A 12,013-nucleotide genomic window follows, 5' to 3' on the forward strand; every position below is an offset into this window, starting at 1 on the left:
TCTCCAGTTCCATCTCTCTTCATAATGCTCAAGATGCTTTCCACATCTTTCTCTAACATCTGTCTACCACTTGCCTGAATATTATGGTGGCTTCCACTGCATATGCTGGAGGGCCTTTGAGTGACAGATGTGATTGCAAATCAGTGTATATGTGCAGGTGAGCAGGTTCTGTGGGTGGCATGCTTGTCTGAAAGTCTGTGTCTGTCTTCCTTCTCCCTTGCTGTTCTGCATGGTGGTAGGCAGGGTTCTGTTTGTTTATGGCCCACCTATGCAGTGTGGTAGAAGGCAGGTCTGTGGGCATCTTTCTCTGCTAGCACTGTGCATGGCATTGCAAAACTCTGTCTGTCTTCCTCCTCCTGTGCTATGTTGTCTTGATTTGATGTGATTTGATTTGATTTGTATGAGTCCTAGGCATAAGACAGCTTTGGACACCAGGACAGGCATGAAGCTAGGATGAACAAAGGACTGTCATCTCCTCTGCCCCTGACTAATATAAGAACAACACCACCAACAAGGTATCTCTTTGCCCATTCTCAGGCAGTCTTCCTTCCTTTTATAATTACATTTGTGATTATCTCAGGTCCATACAAATAATTCAGAACAATAAAATCCTGAATATCTTATTCAGTTTAAGGTCCTTAACCACAACATCAAAGTTACCTCTGTTACATAAGGTAAAGTGCTCACAGGTTTTAGAGACTAGGATGAGTACTCTGGAGAGGTAGAGAGGGTTTAGTCTACTTCAGCTATTAAAGTCAATATCGTTTATTAATTTTCACATTTGAAGCCATTCACTTTTATAGCCACAAAAAGGTTTCTAATCTAGATTCGCTTTTTAAATTTTGAAAAGGGGATATTATGATTGTGGTGCCATACATTTCAACTGATTTCTATTTTTTTCTGTCTTAAAATTGCTTATTTATACAGGGTGATGGATGTTGTGATTACAGCAAAAATATAGGACTACCTTACTCACAAAAAATTTCTCCTTACTCACCTGACGCACCTATTGCTGCAACAATTGCCTTAAAACCACCTAAGCTGAAGTGTTTTATTTTATTTTTAATTTTATATATCAGTAATGTTTTCACCAATACTCTCCCTTCTCCCTGCTACAACTCATCCCATGTTTTTCCAAATCCCTCTCTGTATGATCCCTAAAGAGTTTTATTTCATAGTAACATTACATTTGTCCTTTTATATCAGCCTTCAAATTCATAAAGATTACATGATGGCAGCACCATGGAATCATGTGGAGAGATCATGCCAATGAAAATGATCTTCAGACCTGCCAAAATATGTGTGATGAAGAACTGAATATGTAAGGCATGCATTATTTTGCATAAGAGAATGGATGCCTGGGCACAAGAAAAGGGAAAAGAATGGTAACATGAATGGGACGTTGCTTCCCATGCCTGCAGGATGGTCTCATGCTGAAGAGATAAGCTTGAACTCGGTGGAGGCTGCTACAGCCAGAAACTGAAGAAGTCATTTTCTTGAAGGCTTCCTTGGGAACTGTATAGTAAGGCCGTTCCATTTATTATGATAATGATAATGTGGCATGTACACTGAGGTAAAAGATCGTTCTTCTCATTTTCCCAAGAAACATGGCTTAATGAAGAATGCAGAACATTTCATATCAGTTTGCTTCCTGTCCTTGGCTATATGATTTGATTTGGCCAATTGAGGATGTTAGAGGAGAGGCCAAAGAAGAGGTGGCTAGATGCTTAGCACTAATTCATTAGAAGTGCAGACCAATGGGATTTTCGATTTACGGTATAGGACAAGCCTATTATCAATTTCTATCCTCACATTGGTGAGCCTTGAATAAATTTGAATGACCTTGATAACATCTTTTCCACAGTATTCTACCAACAACAAAAATTACATGATCTCATTAGGAAGTTATTTGTGCATCCAGAAGAAGCTAAGCCTGAGGTAGAGAGAGAAAAATATGTATAGAACATTAAGATTTACCCACAATGTGGCATAAAAAATAAAACAGGTGAAGACATGGGATAATGAAAGACTCAGCTACAGGACTAGATGTACTTGAGAATCCCCTGCCACCAAAAAGCCTAACATGGCTTCATTGCCCTAGAATTTCTTACCCTTTTACTTGCTCTTTAACCAAGGTAGTGTTTCTTACAATGTGGACACTCATCAGAGTCATCAGAAGTGTAGATTGCATATGCAGCTTATCACTCCCCAGCTCAGCACTAGTTTTTTTATAATCTCAGTTCAGGTGGAAGTAAAATCTGACACTGTGCCTGTTAGCAAAGTTATCAGAGAGTCTGTATAGAAAACTTAGAAGCAATGAACTAAGGCTACTCTTTGGCCTTAACTCCTACTTTGTAACTTATTCTAAGGTAAAATGAAGTAAAAATGTGTATATCCACATTGGGTGAATTTGAAAGAGAGTAGTTTTCTGCAATATCTATTTAATTTCTTCTAGTTATAAAAACATTCATTGAAATGTATTTTATTGTTTTGTCCATTTTGCCTTTTTTTCTCAAATCACTAAAGCCCCAGTGATAGAGTCACTGTGGTCAGAGTGAGTCCTATAATATACAGGAAATAGGACCCCTCTACCCTTGATTTTGAATAATAGCTTTAATGAATTCACAATTTGGCCATAGAAATGATAGCACAATTGCTTATTTGAATTATTCTTCAAATATGTTCTTTAAAGGAAGCAAGGCCATTTAATGGATGACTTTGCACTAGATATGTAACAGTGAAAAAAATCTTCAGGGGGATTACTGGACATTGACTTTTAGTTTATAATAATCCCTCAGGAGCCATCAGTTAGAGGAGGGTCATGTAGCCTTTAAATAATAAGTGAACTATTGACTTGAGGCAGCATGATGGTTCATTTAATGAAACCTTAATACTTGAGTTTAGCTCTCAAGTTCCTGAGTTAAATAGATATCTTTAATAGTAGGCAGGAGTTGGATGTATCTATGTAATGAAAGGACTATTTTGATGGAAGGTCAAATTTCGATTTAAATGTCTTGTTTTACTGTTTGCTGATCAAAGCAGCAAAGCTCAAGCAGAAGAGTCATAAAGGGATGGATAACATAGAGAGTATAGGTCATCTCTGCCCAGAAAGAATGAGTACGCACAAATGGAAACAAATATAAAATGGAAAATGTACTTTATAAAAGACTTCCATTGTTTTTCTGTTTTTATTATTCTGCTTTTCTGTTCTTTCTTTTTTTTTTCCTTTTGTCAATACATATTCAGTTTTCAGTATTCTTGGATTTCACAGACAGGATGGTATTTGTGATATTCTGCTCTGGGCTTGGAGAAATGAATAATACACCCTTCCTATTCTTAAGCAAGTCACCATCTAGCAGTGGTGAAATACAAGGCAGACAATATAGGAAATAAGCATATTATTAAAAGCAGACCACTAATCATTCTCCCTGACCCACTTGAAGCAAAAGCACCAGGAAACTTTGTGACCTAAACCTTTCTTGTACTTGAAGAAGTCTATGTGAAAGATTAGAAATGTAAGTATATTCCAGGCAGAAGAGACAGAAATGCATGAACACAATGCATTTCTAAGAACCATAGACACTTTGGTAGTCAAACTCTGTTCAGCTAACTAATAGCAGATTATATTATGCTATTTGGGGAATAGTTAATAAATGAGTTACCTACAAATACGTGAAGATAAATTTCAAACAATCAACAGTAGTCTGGAGCAAATAATAGTTGGTTATTTACTATGAGCCTTGGGGAGGAAGACTGCATGAGAGTTCCAACAGAGTACAAGAATACAACAAATATGTAGCAACCTGTGCAGGGAGGAACCCCAAATAAATGTCCTAACCACACTTTGAAGTTCTCTCCAATCTGTTGATATGAACATTTAGCCAAATGAAACCGCAGGGCCAGAGGGTATTTCAAAAGGATACAAAGAAAGAAAGAAACATTGAAAGCACGTGTGTCTGAAGATATGGAAATGTATAGCACATGTTCAGTAGTTCAATGTTTCATCTTCATTTTGTAGTTATTGATGAACCAAAATTATAAGAAAGTTATGAGAAAATGTCAAACTGATTTCTGATTTAGACATGCCATCAGGTAACAAGATAGGGGAAATATTTAATAGATAATTCCAGTCAATAATACTGGTGAGTCATTAACTTGAGTACATGACTAAGCTCTTTGCTAGAACACCTTTATCCTGTAAGGTATTCAGAGTCATACTTTTTGAATGAAATGTATGTAAAGTTGTAGCATATAGGTGAGCTCAAAGTTAAGATAGAGACCTGAAGAAATTATATTCTCTTTGTGTGTGACTCTCTAAAGGTGATATTAAAGAAGACTTTCTGGTTGGTGGTTCAGACTCTGAGAGCCAAAGGGGTCCAGGTTAGTTTACTCTGTTGGTCTTCATGTGAAGTTCCTATCCCCTTTGCGGTGTGCCCTTAATCCTTCCTCCTATCCTTCTATAAGAGTCCCCAAGCTCCATTCACTGTTTAACTGTGGTTGTCTATATCTGTCTGAGTCAGATTCTGGGTGGAGCCTCTCAGAGGACAACATGCTCCTATCAGCAAGCATAACAAGAATATCATTAATAGTGTTAGGGACTGGTGCTTGCCCATAGGATGGGTCTCAATTTGGGCCGGTTATTAAATGGGCAAGATCACATGAAGCTTGGTCTTCATGTGGGTCCGGAACAACTGAAACATGGGCTATTCTAAATGAGGTTGCCTGAACATGGGATATGTTCTTCTAGCTGGGCTGCCTTGTCTGGCCTCAATGGGAAAGAAAGTGCCTAACCTCACAAAATCTTGAAATGCCAGGGTGGAGAGATACCATACTGGAGTTGGGGGGCATCTGCTCAGAGAAGAAGGGGAGGAGGAATGGGGGAAGGATTGTGGGAGGGGTGACTGGGACAGGGACACTAAGCAGGATGTAAATTAAGTAAAAAAAAATTAGAAAAAACAAAAAATAATTTAGGAATCATAAAAAGAGAGAGAGAAAAATTAATGTCAATAAACTTTGACTTCAGATGAAAAGCATATATTTCTTCAACATTATATGTGATGTTAACTGTTTTAAAATGTGAAAAGTCTCAGCTTATAACATTGCTTTTTAGAGACATATATTCTCTTCTTTAGAATCAACAAGCAGACTAGTCACCGCAATCTTACACGGACTAGATTGTACCTGGATTACTATTCAGGCATTTTAGGTAAATATTGATTTGAACATATAATACATTCCAAAGATTCTTAAACAGGCACCTCTTAAGGGAACATTTTGCATAAAGTAGTTCCTTGGCAATTCGGTCTTCAAGTATTTACTGACTAAGTACTATATTGATTGTTAAAATAAATGGAGAACAATTTTTGTATGATCCCTTTCTGGTTTTTAACTAGAAGAATAAAAGATGAAAAAAATATTAACCTAATAAACAAATAAAGGATATTTTAAATATAAGAAAACATTTTTCTGTAGTAAATGATAAGAGAAGAGAGCTAGATTAGATGATCAATCAACATTTGGCCTTAACAATCCAGCCTTCACAGATGTCCCTAATACCTAGCTGTCTCTGCTGAAATCACTTAATTTATATACAGGATACCAATAGAATTACATTTATCTAGAACAGAAATGCACTGAAACTAGATTTTAAGCACAAATTCCTTGGAATAAGGAAACTTTTCTACATGATTTTTCATGTTCTAGAAATCCAAAGAACTAAACAACTCCATGTGTATTAGGTGCCTCTACAGCTACACGGGGAAAGTATTTGACTCCTGGGCACATCACTTATCTTTCCAAAATTGTATCAATCAGAGTGTGGGTTTTATGATCATGTTAGTACTTTTTTTAAAACATAAACATAAATTGTCTCACAGGGCTTCCAAATATTTTAGAAAAATAGAGAAGGATGAATTTGGAAGATAATTTCAATATCAACTTCAAATCAAAAATAGAACATGAATATATTTCTTAAATATACATCAGACCTGTTAGACAATGTAAAAACATATTAAGGAAAACTTAGTTCTCTAATGTCAGGCACTAGTGTAGGATGCTTTTAATAAAGTACAATATCCCTACTTTTGTTCCACTACAACCTTGCCAGATTGTTGCTGACAGCTATTCAGTATCAGGTCAATGCTAACTTGGAGGCATGTTTTAGTTCTCTTTTTAGTGAGATGGGATGAAAATAAGAGCACTGGAATCTTGGAAACCAGTTACAACTGAGAGTTCTGGCTCTATCTGTAGTTCTCTCTCACCCAAGACGGCAGACATTTCTAACTTAACATTCTAACATCAAATTCAAATATAATATTATATGCCGCAGACCCTCTGGGTCCCTTGTCTGCATGGAACGAGTCTCTGGAGCAGGTGGGCAAGGAGTCGGCTGGAATTGACAGACAGACCCGACACAAGGGAGTGTGGATCTGAATGTGATTTGTCAAATCGAGCATCAAAATTTTTATACAGAAGAAAATAGGAAAGTTGGGTGACAAACCGGCAAGGTACAAAGAGGTTACTGGATTCTTACACAAAACAGAGGAATGCAAACACGGAAGAACTGGCAGGAACCGACTGGGATAAAATTCAGTGTTAACAACTGGGATCAAAAACAGCTCCACCTAATGTCCACTTACTCTTAGAAGCCAGGGGCAAGGGCTTTGTGCCCTTGCCATAGTTCCTACTCTAGTCTATTGTATAGTCCACGTTCCCCCTAGGCCATTGTAAATACTTGTGCATGGGTGTAACTTAGCTATCTATAGTTCTAAGTATCTACTCTGGTTCCTTTTTAGGTCACAAACTTCCTTCTTCTTAGATAATGGTAAATTTCTGTGTAAGGCAGTGACTTAGCTATCCATGTCCAAGGTCGGATCAAGGACTGCCGATCAAGGACTGCCTAGAATCTAACTTAGCTATATGTCAAAATATCAATCCTTAGGAGCACTTGTAATAAAGCAACATTAAGGGAAAGCACACAGATCCATTTACCAACTAAAGCAAGGACATTGGAGTAGTCTTTATACAGGATGCCACGGTTCCGGGAGACTAAGTTTCTGTGAACTTTTCGCCTCGGGACAGAGCCCAGGTTTTCGGGCCTGTCACGCTTGTCACTATTGGAGTGGATGTAGCAATTATACATTCATCAGACTTTGGGCCTACGAGCCATAAAATAAAACAGTTAACCCTAAATTATTAGCCTCTCATTAAATTGCTTCAGACAACTTTATATATGACTTTATATACATTTTTAATGTAACAATTAGTAACAAGAGATCACACTAAGGTTCCTGAGCTGACTCATTAGGACACATATCAAACTGACATTTTGTTCTCACGGTTTCCATTGGTCCTCCACTCCAGAGGAAATATTTGTTTGCCAAACCAACATCTGGAATGAACATTAAACTTACTAAAAGGAACTTGGTTTTCACAGAGAGTAGAATTAAGCAGTAAAAAGGAATTCAGTTAGTTACATGACAGATTGAGTTTTATTTTGCAACCATCCAAAAAGCCATCAAACAGTGAGAGAAACGAGTTTTTCTCCAGTGCTGAAGTCATCAGTGCCATCCTGGATTTCTGCCAGTATTTTAGGCTCAGCATGTCCTGTCTTTCTATATCCCTGCTGCCCACTTCCTAGATCCTCCTCTAAGTAGTGCTAAATGTGCAAGGAAAATAGTTCTTAGCCTTTGCTTGGTTAGTGGAATTGGAAGGAAAATTGGAGTTTGGATATTTCGCTAGGAGTGGGTGCTGAGAAAAAAAAATAGCAACCATGCAATACTCATAAGGTTTTCTGACCTGAAAATCTCTATATTAACAGGCAAATCCTTTTCCAGTCATTTGTGTTCTCACAAACCCATTTGTTGACATCCCCCACCTCCAGAAAAAAAAAATCATAAAAAGTACATTTGACAGTAAGCATACTGTCCAAACTCAAGCTCGAAAAATCACTATCAAAATAAAGTACTGTGGCCAACAATGATACAGAACCATAGATATCATCACACTAAACACACAAAACAGAAAAATTAAATGCTTACTGTGTACTTGAACCTACATTAAACAATTAGTATGCATCATTTTAATTTTCATAATAGCGCTATGAGATAAATACCATTGGAATTCCCATTTTATAATTAAGAAAATGAGGTCACAACATGTAATTTTCCCAAGGCCACACAACTAATAAATGACAGAACTACAATTTTGGCTAAGGCAGTGTGCTTGATCATACATTCCTTCTGCTGTCTCCTTCTGCCGTCCTGCCTAGACAGTGTTCTTTAGTATGCTACAGAACCTCTCTAATCACCTACAGGGCCAAGAAGACAACAAAGCATGCACACAAAGTAAACTTAGAGTATAGCCCCTCCATCACTTGAGGAAAACAAATCAGTATTTTGCTCCTACCTTGTCTTCTTTGCCCTTCTCAAAATATAATTATCCTTTCTCAAGTCTTCCCATCTCCATACCTTATCAGAAGAAAAGAGCTATTTTCTGTTCTCTGTCCTTAAACTTGAAGCCTGTTTTGACCTTTCTTGATGTTTTAATACTCTAACATGAATGTGTTTTATCAAAATCGATCAATCCTCCCTGTGTTTTATGTCTTCTCTAAGACGTGTTCCCATTACTGCCTTTTGCTTCTATTTTTGCTACCCGACACTATACAAATGCTTCCATGAATGAACCTATGAACATATAACCCGTAATCATATTCCAATTTCAGACATACAGAACCAATAATGGTCTCTCACAGGGCTCTGCAGTAGGCATTTGTACACTCAAACACCTGTTTTAGATATCCAAATGTAAACATTAGCACTCTACATTCTGTATCACATCTCAGTTTGTATAGAGTATTTAATCAATGAGAGTCGTATTGTGCCTGATTTCGCTCTCAGTGGTTGGTGAATACAATATTATAAAGCTATGGAAGGAGTTTCTTGCCTGAATTACTTAAGAATGTCAAGTCAGAAGTTGAATCCATCTGTTTATACAGCTGAATACCACCCATCTGAGTACACAGTTAGGAAGAGATGTTGACTGATATTCTATCTAAAATGTGTATTTGTATGATCCACTTGTGGATCTGCTCCTAAGACATATTTTTTTTTTTTTGCTTTATTCTCATTCATGCTTGCAGTGTTACAAAGTAGTTAAGGAGAAAATGATTGACATCCAATCGGAATCTGAACTATGGCTCTGTTATTTATTGGTTGTGATCTTGCACAAATCACTGTACCTCCTTAAAACTTAGTGCCATGTGAGGATTTGTGGAGAAGGAGTAGGTGTAGGTATGTGCATGGTCCTGTGTTTCTGCTTATTTTTGTGGGGGTTGAATGTGAAGGTGAGGTAATGCATGGATTTGTGTGTCCATGCACTTGAAGGCCAGAGATCAATCTCACATGTTGCTCCGTGTGAGTCTTGTTTTTTGAAATAGTCTCAATAGCTCTGTGGCTCCCACCTGTCCCAGAAGCTGTTAGCTTCTATAGTCCATACTCTCACCTGTGCAGACTAGTCTCGGCAGGATTCGGGAACCAAGATGGCTCCCCCAGGTGCTACAGCATAGTTGTCTCTTGTGAGGCTATGCCGGGCCCAACAAACACAAAAGTGGATGCTCACAGTTAGCTATTGGATGGTTCACAGGGCCCCCAATGGAGGACCTATAGAAAGTACCCAAGAAGCTAAAGAGATCTGCAACCCTATAGTGGAACAACATTATGAACTAACCAGTACCCCAGAGCTCATGTCTCTAGCTGCATATGTATCAGAAGATGGCCTAGTCGGCCATCAGTGGAAAGAGAAGCCCATTGGTCTTCCAAACTTTGTACGCCCCAGTACAGGGGAAACACCAGGGCCAAGAAGTGGGAGGGGGTGGGTAGGGGAGTGGGGGAGGAGGGTATGGAGAACTTTTGGGATAGCATTGGAAATGTAAATGAAGAAAATATATAATTAAAAAAATTAAAAATAAAAAGAAATACAGTCTCTCAGTAAGATCTGGGGCTCATGTGTTTAGCTAGACTGATAGACAAGAGAATAAGTGCAATCCATCTGGCTCTGCCTTTCCAGTGCTTTGAGTACATGTGCTTACCACCATTCTTAGCTTTCTCATGAGGGTTCTAGGGCTGAAGCTCATGTCCTCTTGCTTATAAGGTCAAGACATTAACTACAAAGCTGTCTTCTTAACCTCTAATTTCTCCATCTTCAGACATAGTAAGAACATCTACTTCATAAGTTCACCCTTCCTTCAAATGAAGCACAGTGTGTAGAGTACTTATGTAACATTTGACATATTGTAATTGAGAAGTGATCGTTACCAGGAACCTTATAAGGTTTAAGTCATCAATAACTTCACACACACACACACAAATCTTTGGGGTCTTCTAAACTAAACAGAAAAATTGAAGTCACTATCCTTGCAAACGTGGTCCAGTCCCAGTCTAATTGATGTCAGAAAAGAAGAGCCCACAAATGTTTTTGGCAATTGAATTTAAAAAACCAGAGGAGGAAATTACAAGAGCACACGCAACAAAATGCTCTTAATTCTCCTTGTAATGAAACAGAATAAAAGTCGATCATTAAAATCTTTCACTGGGAAATCAAGTATCTCTCATATTAACGCATGCACAACAATAAAAATTTGGGTATGACTTGAGAATGTGAATGTGAGTGACAAAATGCAAATGCCAAGGGAGAAATCAGTTGCCTTATTTTTCCATTATTAATTTTTTTCTTTTGTCTACTGAATTCTGGAGTTATTTTACTTAAATTTGATGTTTGTATGTAATCTTGCCTGTGCTTGGCATTCTTCAATTAAAAAAAAAATGGTTCAGTAGAACAAAAACAAAATGTAGTAATTACAGCTGTAGCTACAATGTTTGTTAAAATTCAAAGCAGACAATAGAAATGGTTGTTTAATCACTGAAATTGAAAGAGCAAAAAGCATCTCCCTTTTACCCTTTTGTTGAACCTGGTCCAGTGAAAAAGAATTATAGCTCAACAAACCAATGCTAATGTGTGCCTCCGCTTAAAATATTGTTAAAGGTGCAAAACAGATTTCCCAAAGCAAATTTGGTGTTGAGGAGTTTCCTCTATTGGTGAACACTGCCTGAGAGCCTCTGTTTGCCAAAACAGAAAACAAGCAAAAATATGATTATAAGAGGTGTGTTGGCAACTCTCTCACCATACTTTATTAATTCCAGGACATAGTTGTGTAGATGTTCAGCACTTTTTGTGCCTTTAACTAAGAGACTTCAAGATATTTTGAACAGATGTGCCCTATGGGTGATAAAAAAAAATAGCTAACCTTTATCAGAGTAAAATGTAATGGCAGTCTTGTGCCAACACAAGTGGTCACATATTAACTCATTCAATGAATAAATATTCAGTACCTGCATTCTGAGGAGACAGCAGTGAACTTTAGTGATGTAATTCATAACTTAACAGGTCTTACATTGTCTTTCGTATAAACAATAAGCAAGCAAACAAGTAAATGTTTAATTATAGCCTGTAAACAGGGGATGAAAAAAATGTAGCAGGGTTCCATTGTTGCACATTCCAAAGGGAGGAAAATGTTTCTGAAAAGGCACAGATCCATTGGAGAAATGTTCCAGTTTAACCACTTCAACAATGAATTGACCACCTTAAAGCATGAAGATTAATGGCCTTGGTAAGTTTAGCCCTGATACTGTACCTGCTCAGAACATTTAATTTACCTAACAAAATTTTACCAACAAGAAAAAAAAAAATGTGTTGACATGCTTGGTAACATAAAAGCCCTCATTTATTTCATGTGACACATGGGAAAAGATCGGCTTTGAGCTTTTTTTCCCCTTCCACAAGGATTGCTATTTAATTTCAGAAAACATTCTCTGAGTCCCACAACATAGGGAAGTATAAATAAAAGTACTGCTCTGCCATCCTTCAACTGTTAATCATGTCCTCAAACCCTTCCCAGCATCCCCAATCCCATCTTTGAAAATGAAAAAACAATCTAGAATTTTTAATTCTTTCCCCT

The 12,013-nt window shown here is 37.5% G+C and overlaps 1 non-coding gene across 1 annotated transcript; it reads right to left on the reverse strand.

The window, feature by feature from the left end:
• Positions 1-398: 398 nt before the first annotated feature.
• Positions 399-540, reverse strand: LOC115030172. Its single transcript, XR_003835793.1, has one exon. It is a non-coding gene; the product is annotated as a small nucleolar RNA SNORA48 (small nucleolar RNA).
• Between the last annotated feature and the right edge of the window lie 11,473 nt (positions 541-12,013).

The sequence above is a fragment of the Mus caroli genome, chromosome X, assembly GCF_900094665.2.
Source record: "Mus caroli chromosome X, CAROLI_EIJ_v1.1, whole genome shotgun sequence".
Classification (NCBI taxonomy): Eukaryota; Metazoa; Chordata; class Mammalia; order Rodentia; family Muridae; genus Mus; species Mus caroli.